The sequence below is a fragment of the Loxodonta africana genome, chromosome 3 (assembly GCF_030014295.1).
Source record: "Loxodonta africana isolate mLoxAfr1 chromosome 3, mLoxAfr1.hap2, whole genome shotgun sequence".
NCBI lineage: Eukaryota > Metazoa > Chordata > Mammalia > Proboscidea > Elephantidae > Loxodonta > Loxodonta africana.
The window spans coordinates 183,797,578-183,811,686 of NC_087344.1; positions in this window are offsets into that span (position 1 = coordinate 183,797,578).

Consider the following 14,109-nt stretch of genomic DNA (forward strand, 5'->3'; position numbering starts at 1 on the left):
TGTAGGGGTTAAAAGGACATCTACTAACCAGAATTTGTCATTTTGAATCCACCAGGAGCTCCTTTGAAGCCGCCTGGGCCAGTTCTACTCTTTCCTATAGGGTCGGTATGAGTTGGAATTCACTCGATAGCAATGGGGTTTTTTTTTTTTTAAAGGCCTTTATAAAACCTGTACCAATTAGGGCCCCATGGGCTCAACGAGCACCACAGCATCACCTATTACAATTGAGATACTCTAGCAGCTCAGTTCCTGGAACTACAACAGAAAGCAAGCCTCTGAGCTAACTCCCTCCCCACATGGTATACCAGGTGCCCCTACATAACTTTACCCAATAAAAACTAAGAAGGTTGTTCATATTCTCTGTCATCCTACCCCTTGAGGATCACTGGGAAAACCAACCCAATGATCAATGCTGTTCAAAGAATTAATTTTATTTGTATTTTATATTTATTAGTTATTTAAACTGTTAGGTACAGAAACTATTGGTAGTTTCAAGATGAAATTTAAATCTATTAGAAATTCAGTCATTAAAATTAATTACCATTCATTTACAACTCCTTAAATATTAATAATTATGTCATTATGAATTTTACTTAATTGTAGCATTTGTCTGTATTGAGCACAGTGGAGTACATGTCAAGTAAAGCAGTTTGCAGCTCTACATTCCTCATATGATTTGACAATGTTATAGAAGGAAAGAGAGATTTAAATAGACCCTGATGTCTGGTCCCAATTCTATATTTGACAAGCTGTTTGACCATGGGTAGGTCACTTCTCCTCTCTGGGTTTGGACCTTTGTCTATGAACAAACAGAGGAGAATAATACCTACTTCTTGGGGTAGGAGGTGGGGGATGGCTGTACTGGGCCTTTTCTTAACTCTGTTTGAGCTTGGGTTTTCTTTCTTTCTGTTCTTCCTTTCTTCCCATAGAACCCCAGATTAGATTCATATTCGCCATCTCCTTGAAGCTGCCTTTTCTACAGAAGCATCTTTCCTGGATGTGCTTCTCTCCAGGGGTAAACTGCAGGGTGGGATCCATTCTCCTGAGTCCGTTTCCTCCTTCTGTTCTCAAGAATATATACTTGAACGCTTTTACCTTTTGAAACAAAAGTTCTCTTAATCAGCACTTGAAGGAAACAGAGGTGAACAAAAATCGCAAACATTCTTTCAAAGACTAATTACTGAACCGCACCTGTGTGATTCCATCTGATGATCCCTACAATAGAGAACAAGACACAGTCCTGTGCTGTGCACAGTTAATGGGGAACACACACAGATATACGGGCCGTTAGGGTGCACTGTTCTCGTGCTCACACAGCGTTGGCAGCTGAACTCTGGGAACCTGTGCCCTCTGCTTTTATCCTTTCATCTTCTCCATTTGGAACCTTCCTCCTTCCTGGCCCTTCCTTCTGCATCCAGGGCAGAACATGAGACACCAGCTAATGCCTTTCCAGATGTACACACTCCCTCTTCCACAAATGAAGGGTGACCTCACAAAGATGCATTAAAGTACTTAATGAAAAAGCCTTTCAAAAATGTTTCATCTACCTACAAAGAAAAATTGCTAAAAGCAGTCATCTGTTTATACCATGGTCGCCCAAGCAAGGTAGGAGGACCACTCGTGTCACAGGAGATGGTCTAGGTGCTGAACAGAATAATGTAAATATTCAGTGTATACTTATGTTAGTTTTGTGCTACAAAATTATATAATCTGAATAATTTGTCTTGTTTATGACCAATCAAATTTTTAAAAAGATTTCAGTTTGTATAAAGCCAATTTAAAGTAAAAATGTTGAGTAATTTCTATTTCATACGTTGTGTGTAGTTACTGTAAATATAGGACGTATCTATGGGTATAACTAAAATTTGGGAAACAATGCCCCAATATGTCCTCTAACTCTGGAAAAATGGTTTCATTTTTGCCTTTTCAGAGCCTCACCTCATAAACTCTTCTGCAGTGTCTCCCTTCAGCCCTAAGCGTGAGCTATCCTCAGGCACTGAAACCTTACTTTTTGTGCCATGGCTGGTGAAGAAAGTTACAGCTTTGGAATTATGTTATTGTAGACTATGGGGACACTTTGTTGGTGGATGTCATGATGTCCCTATCTCACTGTCCCAGCACTTCTCTACAGTGCAGGTAACCAAGAAAAACTAAACCCACTGTCATGGAGTCAATTCCAACTCATGGTGACCCAACAGGACAGAGTAGAACTGCCCCAGAGGGTTTCCAAGGCTATAAACCTTTATGAAAGCAGACTGCCACATCTTTCTCCCAAGAAGTGACTGGTGGATTTGAACCACTGACCTTTTGGTTAGTAGCTGAGCACTAACTGCTATATGGTGGTGTATGCTTGAAGTTCCTTTTTCAGGAAATAAATTATTATTTTTTTTTCAAGAACAAAATGCCAAGTTTAAATAGCACAAAACCAGGGAGAAATATAAGATACTATCTTGACTCCCACCATCACGTGAGAGTACATTTGTGGAGAAGAGAGAGGATCAGAGCACTAAGGTCTATAATCTGCAAGGTGGGGGGTGGAGCAGGAAGTAAATTTGGGCTGATTTTATATGTCTGCTTTCTTTCCTTCCCTTTCCAATTAGGTTTTAGGTCTTTAAAAGACAGTGGTTTTTGGTTTACATGTTTGTGGTCTATCTTCTTAAACCCTCCAGGCTCCTCAACCTACCACATTATCCCCCCACACTTAATATATAGATTTTATCCACTAATTTGGCACATGTGGCTAACTCAAGATGTATATTGTCAATGGATTGAGTGATTAGTCTTTTCATTTATTTTTACCCCTTCCTAATATCATTGGGACTGACAGAATGTTATGCATTAAACATTTACAGTGATTTTGGTAGAGTTTCCTTGCCTGGACCAAATGATCAGGAAGTTTTCTAGAATATGACTGTATAATTGGAGAAGAAGGAAGTCGAGGAGAAGGAGGAAGAAGAAGAAAAGGAAGAGGAGATAACCTGAACCTCTGATTTAGTCACCAGCTATTCTCTAGGGAATACAGGAGTCCTGAATCAGCCCAGCATCATGTCCCTGGCCTAAGCAGGGCTGTCCCTGGATTCCCAGGACTGTCATTCGTCCTATCAGGAAGGAAGGGCTTTTGGCCGAGATCACCACTGACCATGACCTGACTATGACCATCAGGGGTAGAGCCATCACTTTGGTACCTGAGGCCAGGTATCTGTAATCTGGGTCGTCACCAAATTGTTCATATAGAATATTACACATGCTATGTACTTCAGAGGTAAAAAAGAGAGCGGACTTTACTCAACAGGTCACTTACTATTCCCCATAGCCTCACATCGCATCCAAAACATAAGTCCTTAGAGACTTGTCTGATTTCTACCACACAAATTGAGAATCAGATGCCCAAATGGGATTGCAGCACCAGGTAGACCAGCTTTGGTTGCACCTTGGAGACTCCTCCATCTGAGAACACCCCTCCCAAAGAGGGTCATGGCAGTACAGACACTAATGTCACTGCAGGTCTGGAGCCACCAACATCTCAAGCAAGAGTCACTATATAAGGTGTGGAAGTAAAGTTGAATATTCAGAGTTCCTTGAAGGTCAGATACATGAGCAGCTGTCACAACATAAAGAGCAGTGCCTGATGATCCACGTTTCCCTGAGTCTGAACATCCAAGACCTGAGACATGATATACAGCACACTGTAACACTTCAGCCACACACACATACGCATGTTTGTTCTGTCTATGTATCTACCTATCTCTCTGTCTGTCTGTCTATCACCTATCTATCATCTATCTCTTTCTCTCTTTGTCTATCTATCTATCTATCATCTACCTGTCTATCTATCATATGTCTACCCATCTACCTACCTATCGAGCTATATATCTTTCTACCTACCTACCTACCTGTCTATCTATCATTTATCTATCTATATGTCTACTAACCTATCTATCTATCTACATATCTAAAGAGCTTGACTTTATGATCTTTAAGAGTCAGGTAGCCCTTGTCTCAATTTTATTCCTTCCACACCCTAATGTTCTAAGAATTTTGCTGTTAATCAGTATTTATGAAAATGACAGATAAGAACACAAATTTTAAAAAATTCTTCAAGTCTTAATTCAACATTTTTACCTGATATTTTGCACTTTGTGTTGTGTACCACTGAACAAAATAGTAGGAGGTGATACATCTAGTTCAATTTATGTTTCATGGTTGAGAAAGTTATTTGCTGAATCTTTAAAATCTTCTTTATCATGTCTATTTTAAGTCAGTCTTTGAAGTTTTTAGGGGAAAGGAAATGAAAACACTGACTTGAACCAGGTGTGAAGAAATAATAAGATGAGCTAATCTTGACATTCCTATGTGAAGAAAATGGGAGTTAATATAAGCAAATATTTAAAAGAAAATATAGAAAAAATAATGTATCCACTCTTCAGTATTTGGGTTCCCTACGCTCTTCTCTGAATACTGTTTAAATACAAATAAAAATCTAAATGCAATAAAATCCAATATGTTGGTTTGAAAAAACTTAGTGTTCATAGTGCTTATTATTCTATCAAAAAATCTGATCTCTAATTTAGTTGACTATTACTGCGGTTAGTTGTTCAGGAGAATAACAAAATGCCTAGTGTAAATATCACATTCCTTTTGGTGTCAGCTTACATTAATTTCAAGCTAAATCTGTACCAAAAAAATGAATAAATAACCCATTCTTGTCTATTTATATAAGTGGGGTCATACAATATTTGTCCTTTTGTGATTGATTTATTTCACTCAGCATAACGTCTTTCAGCTCCACCCATATTGTAGCATGTATCAAGACTTCATTTCTCCTACAGGCTGAGTAGTATTCTATTGAATGTATGTACCACATTTTGTTCATCCATTCATCTGTTCATGCTCCAGTAGTCTGTTTCCACCTCTTGGCTATGGTGAATAGTGCTGCAATGAGCATTGTCGTACAGGTCTCTCTTTGAGTCTCTGCTTCCATTTCTTTTGGGTATACACTTAGGAGTGGAACTGCTGGATCATATGGTAGTTCTCATAACCCTGGTGGCACAGTGCTTAACAGCTACGGCTGCTAAGAAAAGTTTAGGAGTTTGGGTCCACCAACTACTTCTTGGAAACCCAATGGGGCAGTTCTACTCTGTCCTATAGGGTGGCTGAGTCGGAATTGACTTTACGACAATGGGTTTGGTTTTGGGTTTTATGGTCATTCTATTTTTTAGTTTCTGGAGGAACCACCAACTTGTTTTCCACAACGGCTATACCATTTTGCATTCCCACTAGCAATGGCTAATGGATCCAACTTCCCACCTCCTCACCAACACTTGTTATTTTCTGTTTTTTGTTATTCCTGCTGTTTAATCCCAGCCATCCTTAAAAAAAAAAAAAAGTTGCTATCGAGTCGATTCCAACTCATACTGACCCTATAGGACAGAGTAGAACTGCTCCATAGGGTTTCCAAGGAAAAGCTGGTGGATTTGAACTGAAAAGCTTTTTGATTAGCAGCCTAGTTCTTAACCACTACACCACCAGGACTCCTTAGACATCTTAGTGGGAATAAAAAGATTTCTCATTGTGATTTCGATTTGTATCTCTCTGATGGCTTCCTGGAGCCATGAAGGTTGGATGAACCCTTGAAACTATTGCCCTGAGATAAGCTTTAAAACCTAAACGAAAAATATCCCCTGGTGTCTTCTTGAAACCAAACAACACTTTAGCTTACTAAATAGTAAAAATGTCTACCTTAAGCACTATGCTTTTTTAAGAACTATCTATATGGTATCAAAATGAGAGCAGTAACTCGAAAGATTAGATAGGAATGTTAAGGGGGCAGTGAAATTATGTGGTTGGGGGAGGAACAACTCAGAAGACGGGGATGAGAATGGTTACAAAACTTGAAGAATGTAATCAGTGTCATTAAATGGCACAGGTAGAAACCGTTGAATTGGTGGATGTTTTGCTGTGTATATTCTCAACAATAGCAAAATAAATAATAATATATTATAAAAATTTTAAAGGCATTATTAGAGATAATGAAGGAGCTCCTTCATGATGAAAAAAGGTTCAATTTACTGAGGAGTTGTAATAGTTATAGATTTATATACCCATGGGGGTGGCATATTGCTCAGGAGACATTGTGCTTCTGTTAGGGTAGATGGAAAAATTTGGAAACTGATATTGGTGATGGTTGAACAACATGATGAATGTAATTAATGTCACTTAATTGCATACATAAAAAGATGCTGAAATGACAATTCTTTGTTACATACATATTTACCACAAATAAAAAAAAATTATATACCCATAAAAAAAAGAAAACAGGGAAATAGTCCATCAGTACTAACTTTCCAAAACTAAATAGAATTTAAAAATTTTAGTTTTATTTTTCCTAAATGTAAAATCAGAATATCTACTGGGGATGATTTCAAGGCCTAATAAAGATGTGAACTGATGGTATATGCTGTGTGTTAGCGAGATTAAGAACAAGAGGTAAAAACAGAATGAATCAGACTCTTCTCCTAAGAGTTTTCCAAAGATAATGAGCATTTACAAGCTGTTGGCTCCTTCCCCAAAATCATAAAGGAAAACATAGAAACTGGGGCAAAAATTAGGAAAAACTATAAGCTGTTTCGACTTTATGATGGGGGGGGCAGGTGACTATAACCTGAGTAGAGAGGACTAACGGAACTCAGAGGATCATTAAAACAAAAAAGTTAAACAAAAAATTCTTAGAAAACTCTGACTTCTCAAGATTGACTTAAGATCTTACAAAGCTAAGTATAGTCTTATCGTCTAATCCAACAGTAGCACTCCCAGGAATTTACCCAACTGATTTGAAAACTTAAGTTAACACAAAATCCCTATTCAAATCTTTATAGTAGCTTTGTTTATAATTCCCCCAAACTGGAAGAAAACAAGATGTCCTTCAATAGATGAATGAATAAACTATGATACACCCATACAATTGGATACTATTCAATGATAAAAAGGAACGAGCTATCAAGTCACACTAAGAAATGATTAAATCTTAAATGCAAATTGCTCAGTAAAAGAAGCCAATCTGAAAGGCTACATATTGTATGATTCCTTTTATATGACTTCTGTGAAAGGGAAAACTATAAACAGATTCCTGGTTGCCAGAGTTTCAGGGTTGGAGAAGGGCTGAATAGTTGAAGCACAGGAAATGCTTTAAGGCAGTGAAACTATTCTCTATGATACTGTAATGGTGAATACATGACATTATGAACTTGTCAAAAACTACAGAATGTTACAACACAAAGAAATGTATGCAAAAATTTTTAAACTTATTTAAAAAACTCTAGGATTCCAAGAAGGAATGAAGAATGTAATGCCAGAATCTAACAGTATCACAAATGTATGATACAACCTCACTGAGTGGTGGGTGGGGAAAGGTGAGAACCTAAGTAACTTTGGAAATGGAAGAGCTCCCAATGGCCAAAGCTGGAACAATCTGAGGAAAAAATAAAGTGCTACCATGGAAGAAACAGCGGGTGATCTGCTTCTGCAAAAGATTACAGCCAAGAAAACCCAGTGGAGCACATCTCTACTCTGTAGCACATGCATAGGGTGGCCATAAGTCAGAATTGACAGGACAACAATAGGTTTATTGGGTTATGACCCAAAGTATAAAGTGGATATTTATCAATAAGTCCATATGTATATAAACAATGGAATAAAAAAATAAATTGGGGAGAAGAGATAAATCTCCCTTGCAGAAGAGTTCCAAAAAAGGTGGCACATAACCCCACACTCCTTAAGTGTGGACTGCACATGGGAACTTCCATCCAAAGAGTACAGTGTGGAAAAGTTGAAAAAAGAGCAACTTTACAGTGGAGAAACCTGACACACACTACCTAAGCCGGGTAATCAAGGTTAACATCAAAGACAATAAATCATGTTGATAGTATATACCCTGATAAGCTGTGATGAGAATGGTATTTAACCTCTGTGGTCTTCCTCCCCAAAACTCATAACCCCAGCCAAATCATGAAAAAACATCAGATAAATCCTTATTGAGGACATTTTACAAAACACTTGCCTACTAGTCTTCAAAACTTTCAAGGTCCTCAAAACAAAAGAGAAGTTTGAGAGACTTAAGAGGAGCCTGAAGATTGTGATGAATCTAATAATGTGCACTTCACCTTAGGAAACCCTGGTGACACAGTGGTTAAAAGCTACAGCTACTAACCAAAAGGTCAGCAGTTGGAATCCACCAGGTGCTGCTTGGAAAATCTATGGGGCAGTTCTACTCTGTCCTATAGGGTTGCTATGAGACAGAATTGACTCAATGGCAACGGGCTTGGTTTGGTTTTTTTGGAAGGAGGCATGATGGCTACATGTAAGGTGGTATCCCGAAAGGAATCCAGAAATAGAAAAGGAACATTAGGTAAAAGCTAAGGAGAACTGAATAAAGTATGAAGTGCATTTAATAATACTAACAACAACCAAAAAAAAACCCTTTGCCGTGGAGTTGATTCCGACTCATAGTGACCCTATAAGACAGAGTGGAACTGCCCCATAGGCTTTCCAAGGAACGTCTGGTGGGTTCAAACTGCTGCCCTTTTGGTTAGAGGCCGTGGCTCTTAACCACTACACCACCAGGGTTTCCACGATTTAATAATAATATATCAATATTGGTTTATTAATTGTAAGAAATGTAACACACTGTGGAGGATGTTAATAATCGGCGAAACTGAATCTGACATATATGGAAGCTCTTCTGTGCTACCTTCACCACTTTTCGGTAAATCTATTTGAAAACAAAAAGGTCATTTTAAAAAACGAGTAGAGAAAGAAGGAGGATCTAGAACTCCAAGGATTTTCCACAATGCTTTTCCTTCTAGAAGCTTACACAGGTTTTCTAGTTTTCCTTGGCCAGAATTTTGAAATAAATTTATTATTAAAAACCTGTCTTTAGAATCAATGGAAACTTTGATTTCATTATATATTGTTTTTAAAAATTGAAACAGTGGTTTAAAATCTACTAACAGGAGAAAACATGAGGGCCCAAATATATTTTATACAAGTCCTACCAATCTGCCAAGGAGCAGGGTTTTTTTTTTTTCCCTAGTAATATAACTTCTACATATAAATAAGAAAAAATAAAAAGTATAATAGAAAAATGGGTAAAAGGCGTGAGAAGTTTTCTCAAGATAAAGAAATGCATAGGCCTGATATATATACCAATCGATGTTCAAACACATTAATACAAAGTGGTGCTCAAACACAGAGATCGCATCCTGTATTTATTTGATTGGTAAAAAATAAGAAGTTAAGTAATGCAGTATGTGGGAGAGAATGTGCATTTGCGGGGTCGTTTTGGATTACTAAAGTAGAGTAAAGTAGTACAACCACTTGGAAATAAATATGGCAATAGCTAGTCAAACCTAATACTCACATATAACAGAAAATTTTATTCCTAGGAATATATAGGGTAGAAGTGTTTGCATATATGCACCAGGAGAAGTATGCATGAATATTCATAGCAGCACTGATCGTAACAGCAAAAACCGGAAACAACTATATCCTGTCAATCAAAGAATGGATAGTAAAATGTGGTATAGTCACATGATGGGCATCGTATAGTGCAGAAAATGGGTGAACTATGGTTACATGCAGCCATACGGATGGATTTTCATACTATACTAATAAGTGAAACAAGTATGTCTTAGAAAGCTACATGGAATAAAACACTTTTTTTTTCTACAGTTTGAAAACACTGCACATAAATAAAAAACAATAAAATGAAAAGCTATGAAATTATAAACAAAAATTCCATGAAGACAAAAGAGGCAAAATTGAATAGGCTGCTACTTAGGTAGATAAAACTTATTGCAAATTGTTCTAGTTCTTGATAGGTATATAAGACTTCAAAATATTACTTTAAATATAATTAACATAAAATTAAATTATTGATATAATAAGAAGAAAATAAAAATAATTAATTAAGATCAGCCCTCCGTGGACAAACAATCCAGTGTGTCTTCAGCAAAGATTATGGTTACTCTATTTCCATAGAACCGAAGTCCACCTAGAGGGGAAAGTGAGTGATTCAGATACATTGTGTTCTAGAGACCCCCATTCAATCCTCATCTTTGTTTTCAGATCTGCTAGGACTCTGTGTAAGATTCCACACTAAACCCCCAACAGGTCTTTAAAGTATCAGATGGACACTGAATTGGATTGGAAGGGAAGTAGTACCATCAAGATGTAAAAGAGTAACCAAGTTTGAGAACCTTCCCTATTTTCTATACTAGCCCTTCCTATCCACTTTTATGCAGAGCAAAAACATTACTACTAGTCATAACAGCAACGAGAATATAGATTTATTGTTCATTAATTGCCAGGCAATTATTGTGCTAAGAATGTTTCCACATTGTCCCATTTAATTAATAGGAAAAGACTGTGATGTATTATGGGTCTCACTTTGAAGCCATGAACATTGAAGTCCACAGGAAGAAGGAAACTTGCCCAAGAGTCACATAAATACATGAAATAGAAGAAGAATTTGAAACAATGAAGTATTCTGTGGTTCACCATTGTGTCAGAGTGAACTTTTTAAAAAGCCTGAAAACTAGGGGTCAAATGGGAAGCAGAGAAAAGAAATTAAAACTCACACATACATCATTGCCACCACCACCACCATCACCACCACCACCACCACCACCACCACCACCACCACCACCACCACCACCACCACCACCACCAGAAAACCCTCGTCAGCTATAGATGCCAAAAATGGGCTTAGAAAAATGAAGGAAAAAAAAAAGAGAGAGAGAGTTTTTATTTGACCATGAAGCATGTCCTTTACTGGTGACACCGAAGGGAAGGTGCATTGCCCAGGGGATGAATATTCCCACCCAGCACAGAGACAGGGGACACAGAATAAACTTGGGTTTGTCCTTGTGCCTCCTCCTTAGGCTCTGGGAAGCTTGGAATGGAGCCTGGTGCTTGGTCAGGGAGGAGGGGTACAACTTATACTTCAGAAAAGAAGCCACTTGTCTGTCACATACTGCTCTAGGCAGAGCATTGGGAAAGGTTCGTGAGGCTACAGGAAGACATGATGTCAGGATTCAGAGACAATGGCAGAACTCAGGGCCCATGATAAAACATCTGTTCCTTTTCATAGTCCTGAAAGATTCTGGGGCAGAGGCATAGGGAGGAGGACGAGGGCCCAGGGGCAATCTCTAAGTTGGTGTCCTGCCTCATTGACAGTGGATGACAGGAGGGCAATTCCCCAGCTGGCCTCATCTGGAGTCCCCCCTTGGACTTTCACCTGGTGGCAAGTCTCCGCCCTGGCCCTCCCCACCTTACTGCACTTCTGTTCTGGGAACGGTTATGTGATCTTTCTGGACCTTATTGCTGGCGCTGCACAGGTGGGCTCTTGGAGTCACACGTGGTTCAGGACACTTGGGTAGCAATAGAGAAGGTGGCTTGCAGGACTGTCATGTCTCAGGGAAAAGGTACAGAACCCAGGTAGGCATAAAAGAGTGTTAGGTAACCAAAGCAGGAACTTGGAAATCTGAGAGATGATTACACAGCTCATTAAATAAGTGTTGGTTACACAGCTCATTAAATAAGTGTTGGCTTCCCTGACGTAGCAGTGTTCCTCTCCAGTCATCATATTGTTTGGACAGCTGCCTCTTCGTCTGAATGCAATGCAATTATTTTTCTTTAAGGGTTTCTCCTAAGCTTAGACAAGAGAAAGGTCTACTGATGTGACGGAAGGTGTCCCAAGAGGATGACAAGTCAGCTTTTTGTGTCTTCTTGGATACAGGAACTGTCCCAACTTGATTTTGGAATCACATTTCTAGATAACTCTTCACATGATCGTGAAAAGGAGGCAAATTCCTTTGTTCCTCACTCTTTTTTATTTTCAAAGTTTTACCATTAATAATTTATTTTGTCCTGTAAATTTTAATACAATTTTACAAAAAGAAACAAAATAAAGACAAAGTAACCTATCACCACTACTTCCATCGACCAAATAACATTACACAAGTCAACACAATTTGGACCTCTAGAGTGAATCAAAGACTTTTGGTTTTCTAAAGTCTAATTCGACATCCGCTCCTACTCCTTCAGAGCTAATGGGGAACAGAGATGGTGGCTGTCTTGCAGAGAAAGCTAAAGGAATATAAGACACCCCAAGCCTGGGTAGCTTCAAATAGGTGGCAACCTAACTGCAACTAACCTGAAACTGGAAAAATGACCTGACTTACACTATGGTGGCTGGAAGGTTCCTACCCCAAGATCCTCTTCCCTGGGGCAAGGGCTCCATGAGAAGCTTCCCTTTGCTGGGGCCCTGCCTAACCTGGAGTTTCCTGGGCCTTGTCCCAGTTTGAGGATTGGGGAATTCTCTAACTGGCAGCCCAAGAAGTGCTTAAATGATTAGGGTTAGAACCCTTTGCATTGCCCTGGGGTTATCTGCATCATAATCCAGGCTGCTCTTTTTAACTGTCCTTGCCCATGTAACTGGACACCTGGCCCCACCCCATACATCTCTCCATTCCCTCTGGTTATGCATTTCTTCTCAGTCTACCCTTACCTTAGTATAGTGGTAAAGAGCTCCACTGCTACCCAAAAGATAGGTAGTTCAAATTCAACAGCGGGTCCTTGGAAATCCTCTGATACAGTTCTACTCTGTCCTGTAGGGTTGCTATGAGTCAGAATCAACTTCATGGCAAAAGGTCTGGTGTGGTTTGCTTTAGTAAGTTAATGGGACTTTGAAAATATTCTCCTTAAACATTTTTACAATTGGAGATATATGAAGACCTCCTAACAAGGAGTAATCAGCTGCTATTGATTCTGCCTCATGGTTAGCCCAGTTGTTACAGAGTAGAACTGCTTCCTAGGGTTTTCTTGACTGTAATTTCTATGCAAGCAGATCACCAGGCCTTTCTTCCATAGCACCACTGATGGGTTCAAAGTGCCAACCTTTATGTTAGTGGCTGAGAGCAAACCATTTGTGCCCCCGAGGGCCTCCAACAGTGATTACCAAGGCCTTGCTTTCACAGTGCTGTGTTTCTCCCAATAAAGGACAGACATATTTTGAACTTGGTTTTGAGTCTTAAAACCTGCACCACTGTGGACTATGGAATCCAGCAAAACTCAAGACCTTCTGCATTTCAGGTCTCTAAGTCACAACCTCTGGGCTCCCACCAGGAAGCAAGGTCTCATAGCTCTTCTATCATGTACACTATTTGCTCCTGACTCCTACAGGCCTGCAGATTCCATGAGGCAGAACAATAGGGACCAACCCATCTCTTCAAGTGCTCACTTGAAATTTACATTTCTCTACCTTTCAATTCTACTCCTCCATGAAAGGATCACCATATGAGGAGAGATTAAAGAAGTGAATTAAAGTTCTTTGAAAGGAAGGAATCTCCTTACCATAGCAATACTCCATTTGAAATCACTAATCACTGTTGGAGCACTTCCCAGTGACCTCATTGGTGTGATTTATGTTACCAAAGATGTCTCACATGACAAACAGATTTTACTTTAGTTATTGTCTATTTTAATCTACATTTGAAGAACTCAGAAGTTGAATTCCAAACTTGTCCATTAATGTAAAATAATACTGAGAATTATTTTGAGTTTTAAGTCTATTGATTTGAAGGTAATTTAAATGAAAATATTAAGTATGCAATAATGTGGGCAATATGCAAATATGATGATAGTGGTATGGAAATTATTAAAGTCTGGCTATTGCCATCAAGTCAACCCCAACTCATGACAACCCTTTTTTTGTCAGAGTAGAACTGTTTTCCATAGCGTTTTCAATGGTTGATTTTTTTGGAGGTGGGGGAGGGGTGTCATTAGATCACCAGGCCTTTCTTCTGAGGCACCTCTAGGAAACATCTCCCTAATATATCTTCAGGTCCTTCCAAAATAACCAATTCTTGTCTTCTCAGAGGCTCACCTCCTACATAAGGCTTACTGTGGTTTCCTATCTAATATCCTGGCCCAAAACTCACCACTGTTGCTTTTCCTCTGGGCCCTTCAATTACTGAGGCTGTTCCCTTTTTGACTGAGGGACTCTAGCTTGTTGATGAAAGCACAGAAAGGTACATCTTTGTTGCTAGATCT